Genomic DNA, 15,425 nt, shown 5'->3' with positions numbered 1-15,425 from the left:
AAAGCTTCAAAAACCTGAGAAAACATGATATTTGTTTCTGTAAACATGACATTGGATGCATTTGCCAAACAGGAAGATTCTGCTTTTCTCCAAAACCACTTTCACAGTGATTTTTTGGTTAAATTTCACTTCAAAACTACAACAATTTGTCCAGATACTCCTGGATGAAAACAAAACTATCTGGTGTGTTGTGGCTATCTCAATCCCAGATCTTGCTACAGCCTCTGTGTGTTTGTGTTCTCTGGACGTTCTCTATGGACTTTACGGTTTTGAATGCATTTTTGCAGGACCCTTTTTGTTTTATGCTGCCAAACGCTAATTGGTTCCACATGGAGTCAAATCCTCCACACATTCTAGTTTTCTAGGAAGAAAGCTTCAGAAACCTGAGAAAACATGATATTTCTTTCTGTAAACATGACATTGGATGCATTTGCCAAACAGGAAGATTCTGCTTTTCTCCAAAACCACTTTCACGGTGATTTTTTGGTTAAATTTCACTTCAAAACTACAACAATTTGTCCAGATACTCCTGGATGAAAACAAAACTATCTGGTGTGTTGTGGCTATCTCAATCCCAGATCTTGCTACAGCCTCTGTGTGTTTGTGTTCTCTGGACGTTCTCTATGGACTTTACGGTTTTGAATGCATTTTTGCAGGACCCTTTTTGTTTTATGCTGCCAAACGCTAATTGGTTCCACATGGAGTCAAATCCTCCACACATTCTAGTTTTCTAGGAAGAAAGCTTCAGAAACCTGAGAAAAAATGATATTTATTTCTGTAAACATGACTTTGGATGCATTTGCCGAACAGGAAGATTGTGCTTTTCTCCAAATCCACTTTCACGGTGATTTTTGGTTAAATTTCACCCGAAATGCACAACAATTTGTCCAGATACTCCTGCATGAAAACAAAACTATCTGGTGTGTTGTGGCTATCTCAATCCCAGATCTTGCTACAGCCTCTGTGTGTGTTTGTGTTTTCTGGACATGCTCTATGGACTTTACAGTTTTGAATGCATTTTAGCATGTAAGGTTTTGTTTTTAGCTGCCAAACGCTAATTTGTTCCACCTTGAGTCAAATCCTCCACTCATTCGAGTTTTCTAGGATGAAAGCTTCAGAAACCTGAGAAACCATGATATTTCTTTCTGTAAACATGACATTGGATGCATTTGCCAAACAGGAAGATTCTGCTTTTCTCCAAAACCACTTTCACGGTGATTTTTTGGTTAAATTTCACTTCAAAACTACAACAATTTGTCCAGATACTCCTGGATGAAAACAAAACTATCTGGTGTGTTGTGGCTATCTCAATCCCAGATCTTGCTACAGCCTCTGTGTGTGTTTGTGTTTTCTGGACATTCTCTATGGACTTTACGGTTTTGAATGCATTTTAGCAGGACCCTTTTTGTTTTCTGCTGCCAAACGCTAAATGGTTCCACCTGGAGTCAAATCCTCCACTCATTCCAGTTTTCTAGGAAGAAAGCTTCAGAAACCTGAGAAAACATGATATTTCTTTCTGTAAACATGACATTGGATGCATTTGCCCAACAGGAAGATTGTGCTTTCCCCAAAACCACTTTCACGGTGATTTTTTGGTTAAATTTCACTTGAAAACTACAACAATTTGTCCAGATACTCCTGGATGAAACAAAGATATCTGGTGATTTTTAGCTATCTCAATCCCAGATCTTGCTACAGCCTCTGTGTGTGTTTGTGTTTTCTGGACATTCTCTATGGACTTTACGGTTTTGAATGCATTTTAGCAGGACCCTTTTTCTTTTCTATTGACAAACGCAAAATGGTTCCACCTGGAGTCAAATCCTCCACTCATTCGAGTTTTCTAGGAAGAAAGCTTCAGAAACCTGAGAAAACATATTTCTTTCTGGAAACATGACATTGGATGCATTTGCCAAACAGGAAGATTGCGCTTTTCCCCAAAACCACTTTCACGGTGATTTTTTGGTTAAATTTCATTTCAAAACTACAACAATTTGTCCAGAAACACCTGGATGAAAACAAAATTCTCTGGTGTGTTGTGGCTATCTCAATCCCAGATCTTGCTACAGCCTCTGTGTGTGTTTGTGTTTTCTGGACATTCTCTATGGACATTACGGTTTTGAATGCATTTTAGCATGTAAGGTTTTATTTTTAGCTGCCAAAAGCTAATTGGTTCCACCTGGAGTCAAATCCTCCACACATTCTAGTTTTCTAGGAAGAAAGCTTCAGAAACCTGAGAAAACATGATATTTCTTTCTGTAAACATGACATTGGATGCATTTGCCGAACAGGAAGATTGTGCTTTTCCCCAAAACCACTTTCACGGTGACTTTTGGTTACATTTCACTTCAAAACTACAACAATTTGTCCAGATACTCCTGGATGAAAACAAAACTATCTGGTGTGTTGTGGCTATCTCAATCCCAGATCTTGCTACAGCCTCTGTGTGTGTTTGTGTTTTCTGGACATTCTCTATAGACTTTACGGTTCTGAATGCATTTTAGCATGTAAGTTTTTGTATTTAGCTGCCAAACGCTAATTGGTTCCACCTGGAGTCAAATCTCCACACATTCGAGTTTTCTAGGAAGAAAGCTTCAGAAACCTGAGAAAACATGATATTTCTTTCTGTAAACATGACATTGGATGCATTTGCCGAACAGGAAGATTGTGCTTTTCTCCACAACCACTTTCACGGTGATTTTTGGTTAAATTTCACTTCAAAACTACAACAATTTGTCCAGATACTCCTGGATGAAAACAAAACTATCTGGTGTGTTGTGGCTATCTCAATCCCAGATCTTGCTACAGCCTCTGTGTGTGTTTGTGTTTTCTGGACATTCTCTATGGACTTTACGGTTTGGAATGCATTTTAGCAGGACCCTTTTTGTTTTCTGCTGCCAAACGCTAAATGGTTCCACCTGGAGCAAATCCTCCACTCATTCGAGTTTTCTAGGAAGAAAGCTTCAAAAACCTGAGAAAACATGATATTTCTTTCTGTAAACATGACATTGGATGCATTTGCCAAACAGGAAGATTGTGCTTTTCCCCAAAACCACTTTCACTGTGATTTTTTGGTTAAATTTCATTTCAAAACTGCAACAATTTGTCCAGACACACCTGGATGAAAACAAAACTATCTGGTGTGTTGTGGCTATCTCAATCCCAGATCTTGCTACAGCCTCTGTGTGTGTTTGTGTTTTCTGGACATTCTCTATGGACATTACGGTTTTGAATGCATTTTAGCATGTAAGGTTTTATTTTTATCTGCGAAAAGCTAATTGTTTCCACCTGGAGTCAAATCCTCCACACATTCGAGTTTTCTAGGAAGAAAGCTTCAGAAACCTGAGAAAACATGATATTTCTTTCTGTAAACATGACATTGGATGCATTTGCCAAACAGGAAGATTGTGCTTTTCCCCAAAACCACTTTCACGGTGATTTTTTGTTTACATGTCACTTGAAAACTACAACAATTTGTCCAGATACTCCTGGATGAAAACAAAGATATCTGGTGATTTTTAGCAATCTCAATCCCAGATCTTGCTACAGCCTCTGTGTGTGTTTGTGTTTTCTGGACATTCTCTATGGACTTTACGGTTTTGAATGCATTTTAGCAGGACCCTTTTTCTTTTCTGCTGACAAACGCTAAATGGTTCCACCTGGAGTCAAATCCTCCACTCATTCGAGTTTTCTAGGAAGAAAGCTTCAGAAACCTGAGAAAACATATTTCTTTCTGGAAACATGACATTGGATGCATTTGCCAAACAGGAAGATTGCGCTTTTCCCCAAAACCACTTTCACGGTGATTTTTGTTAAATTTCACTTCAAAACTACAACAATTTGCCCAGATACTCCTGGATGAAAACAAAACTATCTGGTGTGTTGTGGCTATCTCAATCCCAGATCTTACTACAGCCTCTGTGTGTGTTTGTGTTTTCTGGACATTCTCTATGGACTTTACGGTTTTGAATGCATTTTAGCATGTAAGGTTTTGTTTTTAGCTGGCAAACGCTAATTGGTTCCACCTGGAGTCAAATCCTCCACACATTCGAGTTTTCTAGGAAGAAAGCTTCAGAAACCTGAGAAAACATGATATTTCTTTCTGTAAATATGACATTGGATGCATTTGCCGAACAGGAAGATTGTGCTTTTCTCCAAAACCACTTTCACGGTGGTTTTTTTGGTTAAATTTCACTTCAAAACTACAACAATTTGTCCAGATACTCCTGGATGAAAACAAAACTATCTGGTGTGTTGTGGCTATCTCAATCCCAGATCTTGCTACAGCCTCTGTGTGTGTTTGTGTTTTCTGGACATTCTCTATGGACTTTACAGTTTTGAATGCATTTTAGCAGGACCCTTTTTGTTTTCTACTGCCAAATGCTAAATGGTTCGACCTGGAGTCATATCCACCACACATTCGAGTCTTCTAGGAAGAAAGCTTCAGAAACCTGAGAAAACATGATATTTCTTTCTGTAAACATGACATTGGATGCATTTGCCGAACAGGAAGATTGTGCTTTTCTCCAAAACCACTTTCACGGTGATTTTTGGTTAAATTTCACCCAAAATCCACAAAAATTTGTCCAGATACTCCTGGATGAAAACAAAACTATCTGGTGTGTTGTGGCTATCTCAATCCCAGATTTTGCTACAGCCTCTGTGTGTGTTTGTGTTTTCTGGACATTCTCTATGGACTTTACGGTTTTGAATGCATTTTAGCAGGACCCTTTTTGTTTTCTGCTTCCAAACGCTAAATGGTTCCACCTGGAGTCAAATCCACCACACATTCAAGTCTTCTAGGAAGAAAGCTTCAGAAACCTGAGAAAACATGATATTTCTTTCTGTAAACATGACATTGGATGCATTTGCCGAACAGGAAGATTGTGCTTTTCTCCAAAACCATTTTCACGGTGATTTTTTGGTTAAATTTCACTTCAAAACTACAACAATTTGTCCAGATACTCCTGGATGAAAACAAAACTATCTGGTGTGTTGTGGCTATCTCAATCCCAGATCTTGCTACAGCCTCTGTGTTTGTGTTTTCTGGACATTCTCTATGGACTTTACAGTTTTGAATGCATTTTAGCAGGCTACTCCCATGCTATAGAACTCCCGTCAACTCTTTCCTACACTCAGGCTGCAGAACTCCTGTAAACTGCCTTTCACTACTTCCAATGTACAGAAATCCTGGAAGCTGCTTCTCTTTTACTCAGACTACTGAAAACACGCATAGTGCGTAAGATTTCTCCCATGCTACAGAACTCCGGTAAAGTGTTTCCTACCCTCAGTAGGCAGAACTCCTGTAAACTGCCTCTCACTACTTCCAATGTACAGAAATCCTGTAAGCTGCTTCTCTTTTACTCAGACTACTGAAAACCCGCATAGTGCGTAAGACTACTCCCATGCTACAGAACTCCCCTAAAGTGTTTCCTACCCTCAGGATGCAGAACTCCTGTAAACTGCCTCTCACTACTTCCAATGTACAGAAATCCTGTAAGCTGCTTCTCTTTTACTCAGAATACTGAAAACCCGCATAGTGCGTAAGACTACTCCCATGCTACAGAACTCCCCTAAAGTGTTTCCTACCCTCAGGATGCAGAACTCCTGTAAACTGCCTCTCACTACTTCCAATGTACAGAAATCTTGTAAGCTGCTTCTCTTTTACTCAGACTACTGAAAACGCGCATAGTGCCTAAGACAACTCCCATGCTACAGAACTCCCGTAAAGTGTTTCTTAACTCAGGATGCAGAACTCCTGTAAACTGTCTCTCACTATCTGCAATGTACAGAAATCCTGTAAGCTGCTTCTCTTTTACTCAGACTACTGAAAACCCGCATAGTGCGTAAGACTACTCCCACGCTACAGAACTCCGGTAAAGTGTTTCCTACACTGAACGCAGAACTCCTGTAAACTGCCTCTCACTACTTCCAATGTACAGAAATCCTGTAAGCTGCTTCTCTTTTACTCAGACTACTGAGAACCCGCATAGTGCGTAATACTACTCCAATGCTACAGAACAATCGTAAAGTGTTTCCTATCCTCAGGAGGCAGAACTCCTGTAAACTGCCTCTCACTACTTCCAATGTACAGAAATCCTGTAAGCTGCTTCTCTTTTACTCAGACTACTGAAAACACGCATAGTGCGTAAGACTACTCCCATGCTACAGAACTCCCGTAAAGTGTTTCGTACACTTGATGCAGAACTCCTGTAAACTGCCTCTCACTACTTCCAATGTACAGAAATCCTGTAAGCTGCTTCTCTTTTACTCAGACTACTGAAAACCCGCATAGTGCGTAAGACTACTGCCATGCTACAGAACCCCAGCAAATTGTTTCCTACACTCAGTATGCAGGACTCCTTAAAACTGCCTCTCACTACTTCCAATGTACAGAAATCCTGTAAGCTGCTTCTCTTTTACTCAGACTACTGAGAACCCGCATAGTGCGTAAGAATACTCCCATGCTACAGAACTCCCGTAAAGTGTTTCCTACACTCAGGATGAAGAACTCCTGTAAACTGCCTTTCACTACTTCCAATGTACAGAAATCCTGTAAGCTGCTTCTCTTTTACTCAGACTACTGAAAGCACGCATATTGCGTAAGATTTCTCCCATGCAACAGAACTCCGGTAAAGTGTTTCCTACACTGGATGCAGAACTCCTTTAAACTGCCTGTCACTACTTCCAATGTATAGAAATCCTGTAAGCTGCTTCTCTTTTACTCAGACTACTGAGAACCCGCATAGTGCGTAAGACTACTCCCATGCTACAGAACACCCGTGAAGTGTTTCCTACCCTAGGAGGCAGAACTCCTGTAAACTGCCTCTCACTACTTCCAATGTACTGAAATCCTGTAAGCTGCTTCTCTTTCACTCAGACTACTGAAAACCCGCATAGTGCGTAAGACTACTCCCATGCTACAGAACTCCCATAAAGTGTTTCCTACCCTCAGGATGCAGAACTCCTGTAAACTGCCTCTCACTACTTCCAATGTACAGAAATCCTGTAAGCTGCTTCTCTTTTACTCAGACTACTGAAAACCCGCATAGTGCGTAAGACTACTCCCATGCTACAGAACTCCCGTAAAGTGTTTCCTACACTCAGGATGCAGAACTCCTGTAAACTGCTTCTCACTACTTCCAATGTACAGAAATCCTGTAAGCTGCTTCTCTTTTACTCAGACTACTGAAAACCCGCATAGTGCGTAAGACTACTCCCATGCTACAGAACTCCAGTAAAGTGTTTCCTACCCTCAGGATGCAGGACTCCTTTAAAATGCCTCTCACTACTTCCAATGTACAGAAATCCTGTAAGCTGCTTCTCTTTTACTCAGACTACTGAAAACCCGCATAGTGCGTAAGACTACTCCCATGCTACAGAACTCCCGTAAAGTGTTTCCTACCCTCAGGATGCAGGACTCCTTTAAACTGCCTCTCCCTACTTCCAATGTACAGAAATCCTGTAAGCTGCTTCTCTTTTACTCAGACTACTGAAATTCAGCATAGTGCGTAAGACTACTCCCATGCTACAGAACTCCCGAAAAGTGTTTCCTACACTCAGGATGCAGAACTCCTGTAAACTGCCTCTCGCTACTTCCAATGTACAGAAATCCTGGAAGCTGCTTCTCTTTAACTCAGACTACTGAAAACCCGCATAATGAGTAAGAATTCTCCCATGCTACAGAACTCCCGAAAAGTGTTTCCTACCCTCAGGATGCAGAACTCCTGTAAACTGCCTCTCACTGCTTCCAATGTACAGAAATCCTGTAAGCTGCTTCTCTTTTACTCAGACTACTGAAAACCCGCATAGTGCGTTAGACTACCCCCATGCTATAGAACTCCCTTAAAGTGTTTCCTACACTGGATTCAGAACTCCTGTTAACTGCCTCTCACTACTTCCAATGTACAGAAATCCTGTAAGCTGCTTCTCTTTTACTCAGACTACTGAAAACCCGCATAGTGCGTAAGACTACTCCCATGCTACAGAACTCCCGTAAAGTGTTTCCTACCCTCAGGATGCAGGACTCCTTTAAACTGCCTCTCCCTACTTCCAATGTACAGAAATCCTGTAAGCTGCTTCTCTTTTACTCAGACTACTGAAATTCAGCATAGTGCGTAAGACTACTCCCATGCTACAGAACTCCCGAAAAGTGTTTCCTACACTCAGGATGCAGAACTCCTGTAAACTGCCTCTCGCTACTTCCAATGTACAGAAATCCTGGAAGCTGCTTCTCTTTAACTCAGACTACTGAAAACCCGCATAATGAGTAAGAATTCTCCCATGCTACAGAACTCCCGAAAAGTGTTTCCTACCCTCAGGATGCAGAACTCCTGTAAACTGCCTCTCACTGCTTCCAATGTACAGAAATCCTGTAAGCTGCTTCTCTTTTACTCAGACTACTGAAAACCCGCATAGTGCGTTAGACTACTCCCATGCTACAGAACTCCCGTAAAGTGTTTCCTACACTGGATGCAGAACTCCTGTTAACTGCCTCTCACTACTTCCAATGTACAGAAATCCTGTAAGCTGCTTCTCTTTTACTCAGACTACTGAAAACCCGCATAGTGCGTAAGACTACTCCCATGCTACAGAACTCCCGTAAAGTGTTTCCTACACTCAGGATGCAGAACTCCTGTAAACTGTCTCTCACGACTTCCAATGTACAGAAATCCTGTAAGCTGCTTCTCTTTTACTCAGACTACTGAAAACCCGCATAAAGAGTAAGACTACTCCCATGCTACAGAACTCCCATAAAGTGTTTCCTACACTGGATGCAGAACTCCTGTTAACTGCCTCTCACTACTTCCAATGTACAGAAATCCTGTAAGCTGCTTCTCTTTTACTCAGACTACTGAAAACCCGCATAGTGCGTAAGACTACTCCCATGCTACAGAACTCCCGTAAAGTGTTTCCTACACTCAGGATGCAGAACTCCTGTAAACTGCCTCTCACTACTTCCAATGTACAGAAGTCCTGTAAGCTGCTTCTCTTTTACTCAGACAACTGAAAACCCGCATAGTGCGTAAGACTACCCCTATGCTACAGAACTCCCATAAAGTGTTTCCTACACTAGATGCAGAACTCCTGTAAACTGCCTCTCACTACTTCCAATGTACAGAAATCCTGTAAGCTGCTTCTCTTTTACTCAGACTACTGAAAACACGCATAAAGTGTAAGAATTCTGCCATGCTACAGAACTCCCTAAAAGTGTTTCCTACACTCAAGATGCAGAACTCCTGTAAACTGCCTCTCACTACTTCCAATGTACAGAAATCCTGTAAGCTGCTTCTCTTTTACTCAGACTACTGAAATTCAGCATAGTGCGTAAGACTACTCCCATGCTACAGAACCCCAGCAAATTGTTTCCTACCCTCAGGATGCAGGACTCATTTAAACTGCCTCTCACTACTTCCAATGTGCAGAAATCCTGTAAGCTGCTTCTCTTTTACTCAGACTACTGAAAACCCGCATTGTGCGTAAGACTACTCCCATGCTACAGAACTCCCGAAAAGTGTTTCCTACACTCAGGATGCAGAACTCCTGTAAAGTGCCTCTCACTACTTCCAATGTACAGAAATCCTGTAAGCTGCTTCTATTTTACTCAGACAACTGAAAACCCGCATAGTGCGTAAGACTACCCCCATGCTACAGAACTCCAGTATAGTATTTCCTACACTGGATGCAGAACTCCTGTAAACTGACTCTCACTACTTCCAATGTACAGAAATCCTGTAAGCTGCTTCTCTTTTACTCAGACTACTGAAAACCCGCATAGTGCGTAAGACTACTCCCATGCTACAGAACTCCCATAAAGTGTTTCCTACCCTCAGGATGAAGAACTCCTGTAAACTGCCTTTCACTACCTCCAATGTACAGAAATCCTGTAAGCTGCTTCTCTTTTACTCAGACTACTGAAAACCCGCATACTGCGTAAGACTACTCCCATGCTACAGAACTCCGCTAAAGTGTTTCCTACCCTCAGGATGAAGAACTCCTGTAAACTGCCTTTCACTACCTCCAATGTACAGAAATCCTGTAAGCTGCTTCTCTTTTACTCAGACTACTGAAAACCCGCATACTGCGTAAGACTACTCCCATGCTACAGAACTCCCATAAAGTGTTTCCTACACTGGATGCAGAACTCCTGTAAACTGCCTCTCACTACTTCCAATGTACAGAAATCCTGTAAGCTGCTTCTCTTTTACTCAGACTACTGAAAACCCGCTTACTGCGTAAGACTACCCCTATGCTACAGAACTCCCATAAAGTGTTTCCTACACTAGATGCAGAACTCCTGTAAACTGCCTCTCACTACTTCCAATGTACAGAAATCCTGTAAGCTGCTTCTCTTTTACTCAGACTACTGAAAACCTGCATAAAGAGTAAGAATTCTCCCATGCTACAGAACTCCCGAAAATTGTTTCCTACACTCAAGATGCAGAACTCCTGTAAACTGCCTCTCACTACTTCCAATGTACAGAAATCCTGTAAGCTGCTTCTCTTTTACTCAGACTACTGAAAACCCGCATAAAGAGTAAGAATTCTCCCATGCTACAGAACTCCCGAAAAGTGTTAACTACCCTCAGGATGCAGAACTCCTGTAAATTGCCTCTCACTGCTTCCAATGTACAGAAATCCTGTAAGCTGCTTCTCTTTTACTCAGACTACTGAAAACCCGCATAGTGCGTAAGACTAGTCCCATGCTACAGAACTCCCGTAAAGTGTTCCCTCCCTCAGGATGCAGGACTCCTTTAAACTGCCTCTCCGTACTTCCAATGTACAGAAATCCTGTAAGCTGCTACTCTTTTACTCAGACTACTGAAAACCCGCATAGTGCGTAAGACTACCCCTATGCTACAGAACTCCCATAAAGTGTTTCCTACCCTCAGGATGCAGGACTCCTTTAAACTGCCTCTCACTACCTCCAATGTACAGAAATCCTGTAAGCTGCTTCTCTTTTACTCAGACTATTGAAAACCCGCATAGTGCGTAAGACTACCCCTATGCTACAGAACTCCCATAAAGTGTTTCCTACACTAGATGCAGAACTCCTGTAAACTGCCTCTCACTACTTCCAATGTACAGAAATCCTGTAAGCTGCTTCTCTTTTACTCAGACTACTGAAAACCTGCATAAAGAGTAAGAATTCTCCCATGCTACAGAACTCCCGAAAATTGTTTCCTACACTCAAGATGCAGAACTCCTGTAAACTGCCTCTCACTACTTCCAATGTACAGAAATCCTGTAAGCTGCTTCTCTTTTACTCAGACTACTGAAAACCCGCATAAAGAGTAAGAATTCTCCCATGCTACAGAACTCCCGAAAAGTGTTAGCTACCCTCAGGATGCAGAACTCCTGTAAATTGCCTCTCACTGCTTCCAATGTACAGAAATCCTGTAAGCTGCTTCTCTTTTACTCAGACTACTGAAAACCCGCATAGTGCGAAAGACTACTCCCATGCTACAGAACTCCCGTAAAGTGTTTCCTACACTAGATGCAGAACTCCTGTAAACTGCCTCTCACTACATCCAATGTACAGAAATCCTGTAAGCTGCTTCTCTTTTACTCGGACTACTGAAAACCCGCATAGTGCGAAAGACTACTCCCATGCTACAGAACTCCCGTAAAGTGTTTCCTACACTAGATGCAGAACTCCTGTAAACTGCCTCTCACTACATCCAATGTACAGAAATCCTGTAAGCTGCTTCTCTTTTACTCAGACTACTGAAATTCAGCATAGTGCGTAAGACTACTCCCATGCTACAGAACCCCAGCAAATTGTTTCCAACCCTCAGGATGCAGGACTCCATTAAACTGCCTCTCACTACTTCCAATGTACAGAAATCCTGTAAGCTGCTTCTCTTTTACTCAGAATACTGAAAACCCGCACAGTGCGTAAGACTACTCCCATGCTACAGAACTCCCGAAAAGTGTTTCCTACACTCAGGATGCAGAACTCCTGTAAAGTGCCTCTCACTACTTCCAATGTACAGAAATCCTGTAAGCTGCTTCTATTTTACTCAGACTACTGAAAACCCGCATAGTGCGTAAGACTACCCCCATGCTACAGAACTCCAGTAAAGTATTTCCTACACTGGATGCAGAACTCCTGTAAACTGCCTCTCACTACTTCCAATGTACAGAAATCCTGTAAGCTGCTTCTCTTTTACTCAGACTACTGAAAACCTGCATAGTGCGTAAGACTACCCCTATGCTACAGAACTCCAGTAAAGTATTTCCTACACTGGATGCAGAACTCCTGTAAACTGCCTCTCACTACTTCCAATGTACAGAAATCCTGTAAGCTGCTTCTCTTTTACTCAGACTACTGAAAACCCGCATAAAGAGTAAGAATTCTCCCATGCTACAGAACTCCCGAAAAGTGTTAGCTACCCTCAGGATGCTGAACTCCTGTAAATTGCCTCTCACTGCTTCCAATGTACAGAAACCCTGTAAGCTGCTTCTCTTTTACTCAGACTACTGAAAACCCGCATAGTGCGTAAGACTACTCCCATGCTACAGAACTCCAGTAAAGTGTTTCCTACACTAGATGCAGAACTCCTGTAAACTGCCTCTCACTACTTCCAATGTACAGAAATCCTGAAATCTCCTTCTCTTTTACTCAGACTACTGAAAACCCGCATAGTGCGTAAGACTACTCCCATGCTACAGAACTCCCGTAAAGTGTTTCCTACCCTCAGGATGCAGGACTCCTTTAAACTGCCTCTCCGTACTTCCAATGTAGAGAAATCCTGTAAGCTGCTACTCTTTTACTCAGACTACTGAAAACCCGCATAGTGCGTAAGACTACCCCTATGCTACAGAACACCCATAAAGTGTTTCCTACCCTCAGGATGCAGGACTCCTTTAAACTGCCTCTCACTACCTCCAATGTACAGAAATCCTGTAAGCTGCTTCTCTTTTACTCAGACTACTGAAAACCCGCATAGTGCGTAAGACTACCCCAATGTACAGAACTCCCATAAAGTGTTTCCTACACTAGATGCAGAACTCCTGTAAACTGCCTCTCACTACTTCCAATGTACAGAAATCCTGTAAGCTGCTTCTCTTTTACTCAGACTACTGAAAACCTGCATAAAGAGTAAGAATTCTCCCATGCTACAGAACTCCCGAAAATTGTTTCCTACACTCAAGATGCAGAACTCCTGTAAACTGCCTCTCACTACTTCCAATGTACAGAAATCCTGTAAGCTGCTTCTCTTTTACTCAGACTACTGAAAACCCGCATAAAGAGTAAGAATTCTCCCATGCTACAGAACTCCCGAAAAGTGTTAGCTACCCTCAGGATGCAGAACTCCTGTAAATTGCCTCTCACTGCTTCCAATGTACAGAAATCCTGTAAGCTGCTTCTCTTTTACTCAGACTACTGAAAACCCGCATAGTGCAAAAGACTACTCCCATGCTACAGAACTCCCGTAAAGTGTTTCCTACACTAGATGCAGAACTCCTGTAAACTGCCTCTCACTACTTCCAATGTACAGAAATCCTGTAAGCTGCTTCTCTTTTACTCAGACAACTGAAAACCCGCATAGTGCGTAAGACTACTACCATGGTACAGAACTCCCGTAAAGTGTTTCCTACCCTCAGGATGCAGGACTCCTTTAAACTGCCTCTCCGTACTTCCAATGTACAGAAATCCTGTAAGCTGCTACTCTTTTACTCAGACTACTGAAAACCCGCATAGTGCGTAAGACTACCCCTATGCTACAGAACTCCCATAAAGTGTTTCCTACACTAGATGCAGAACTCCTGTAAACTGCCTCTCACTACTTCCAATGTACAGAAATCCAGTAAGCTGCTTCTCTTTTACTCAGACTACTGAAAACCCGCATAAAGAGTAAGAATTCTGCCATGCTACAGAACTCCCGAAAAGTGTTTCCTAACCTCAGGATGCAGAACTCCTGTAAACTGCCTCTCACTACTTCCAATGTACAGAAATCCTGTAAGCTGCTTCTCTTTTACTCAGACTACTGAAAACCTGCATAGTGCGTAAGACTACCCCTATGCTACAGAACTCCCATAAAGTGTTTCCTACACTAGATGCAGAACTCCTTTAAACTGCCTCTCACTACTTCCAATGTACAGAAATCCTGTAAGCTGCTTCTCTTTTACTCAGACTACTGAAAACCTGCATAAAGAGTAAGAATTCTCCCATGCTACAGAACTCCCGAAAATTGTATCCTACACTCAAGATGCAGAACTCCTGTAAACTGCCTCTCACTACTTCCAATGTACAGAAATCCTGTAAGCTGCTTCTCTTTTACTCAGACTACTGAAAACCCGCATAAAGAGTAAGAATTCTCCCATGCTACAGAACTCCCGAAAAGTGTTAGCTACCCTCAGGATGCTGAACTCCTGTAAATTGCCTCTCACTGCTTCCAATGTACAGAAACCCTGTAAGCTGCTTCCCTTTTACTCAGACTACTGAAAACCCGCATAGTGCGAAAGACTACTCCCATGCTACAGAACTCCAGTAAAGTGTTTCCTACACTAGATGCAGAACTCCTGTAAACTGCCTCTCACTACTTCCAATGTACAGAAATCCTGAAAGCTGCTTCTCTTTTACTCAGACTACTGAAAACCCGCATAGTGCGTAAGACTACTCCCATGCTACAGAACTCCCGTAAAGTGTTTCCTACCCTCAGGATGAAGGACTCCATTAAACTGCCTCTCACTACTTCCAATGTACAGAAATCTTGTAAGCTGGTTCTCTTTTACTCAGACTACTGAAAACCCGCATAAAGAGTAAGAATTCTCCCATGCTACAGAACTCCCGAAAAGTGTTAGCTACCCTCAGGATGCAGAACTCCTGTTAACTGCCTCTCACTACTTCCAATGTACAGAAATCCTGTAAGCTGCTTCTCCTTTACTCAGACTACTGAAACCCCGCATTGTGCGTAAGACTACTCCCATGCTACAGAACTCCCGTAAATTGTTTCCTACAATCAGGATGAAGGACTCCTTTAAACTGCCTCTCACTGCTTCCAATGTACAGAAATCCTGTAAGCTGCTTCTCTTTTACTCAGACTACTGAAAACCCGCATAGTGCAAAAGACTACTCCCATGCTACAGAACTCCCGTAAATTGTTTCCTACACTGGATGCAGAACTCCTGTAAACTGCCTCTCACTACTTCCAATGTACAGAAATCCTGTAAGCTGCTTCTCTTTTACTCAGACTACTGAAAACCCGCATAAAGAGTAAGAATTCTCCCATGCTACAGAACTCCCGAAAAGTGTTAGCTACCCTCAGGATGCAGAACTCCTGTAAATTGCCTCTCACTGCTTCCAATGTACAGAAATCCTGTAAGCTGCTTCTCTTTTACTCAGACTACTGAAAACCCGCATAGTGCGTAAGACTACTCCCATGCTACAGAACTCCCGTAAAGTGTTTCCTACACTAGAT

Source organism: Oryctolagus cuniculus, chromosome 19 (assembly GCF_051225735.1).
Source record: "Oryctolagus cuniculus isolate XC-2025 breed Fujian yellow rabbit chromosome 19, ASM5122573v1, whole genome shotgun sequence".
NCBI classification, from domain to species: Eukaryota; Metazoa; Chordata; class Mammalia; order Lagomorpha; family Leporidae; genus Oryctolagus; species Oryctolagus cuniculus.
Note: the sequence above shows the minus strand (reverse complement) of the source record.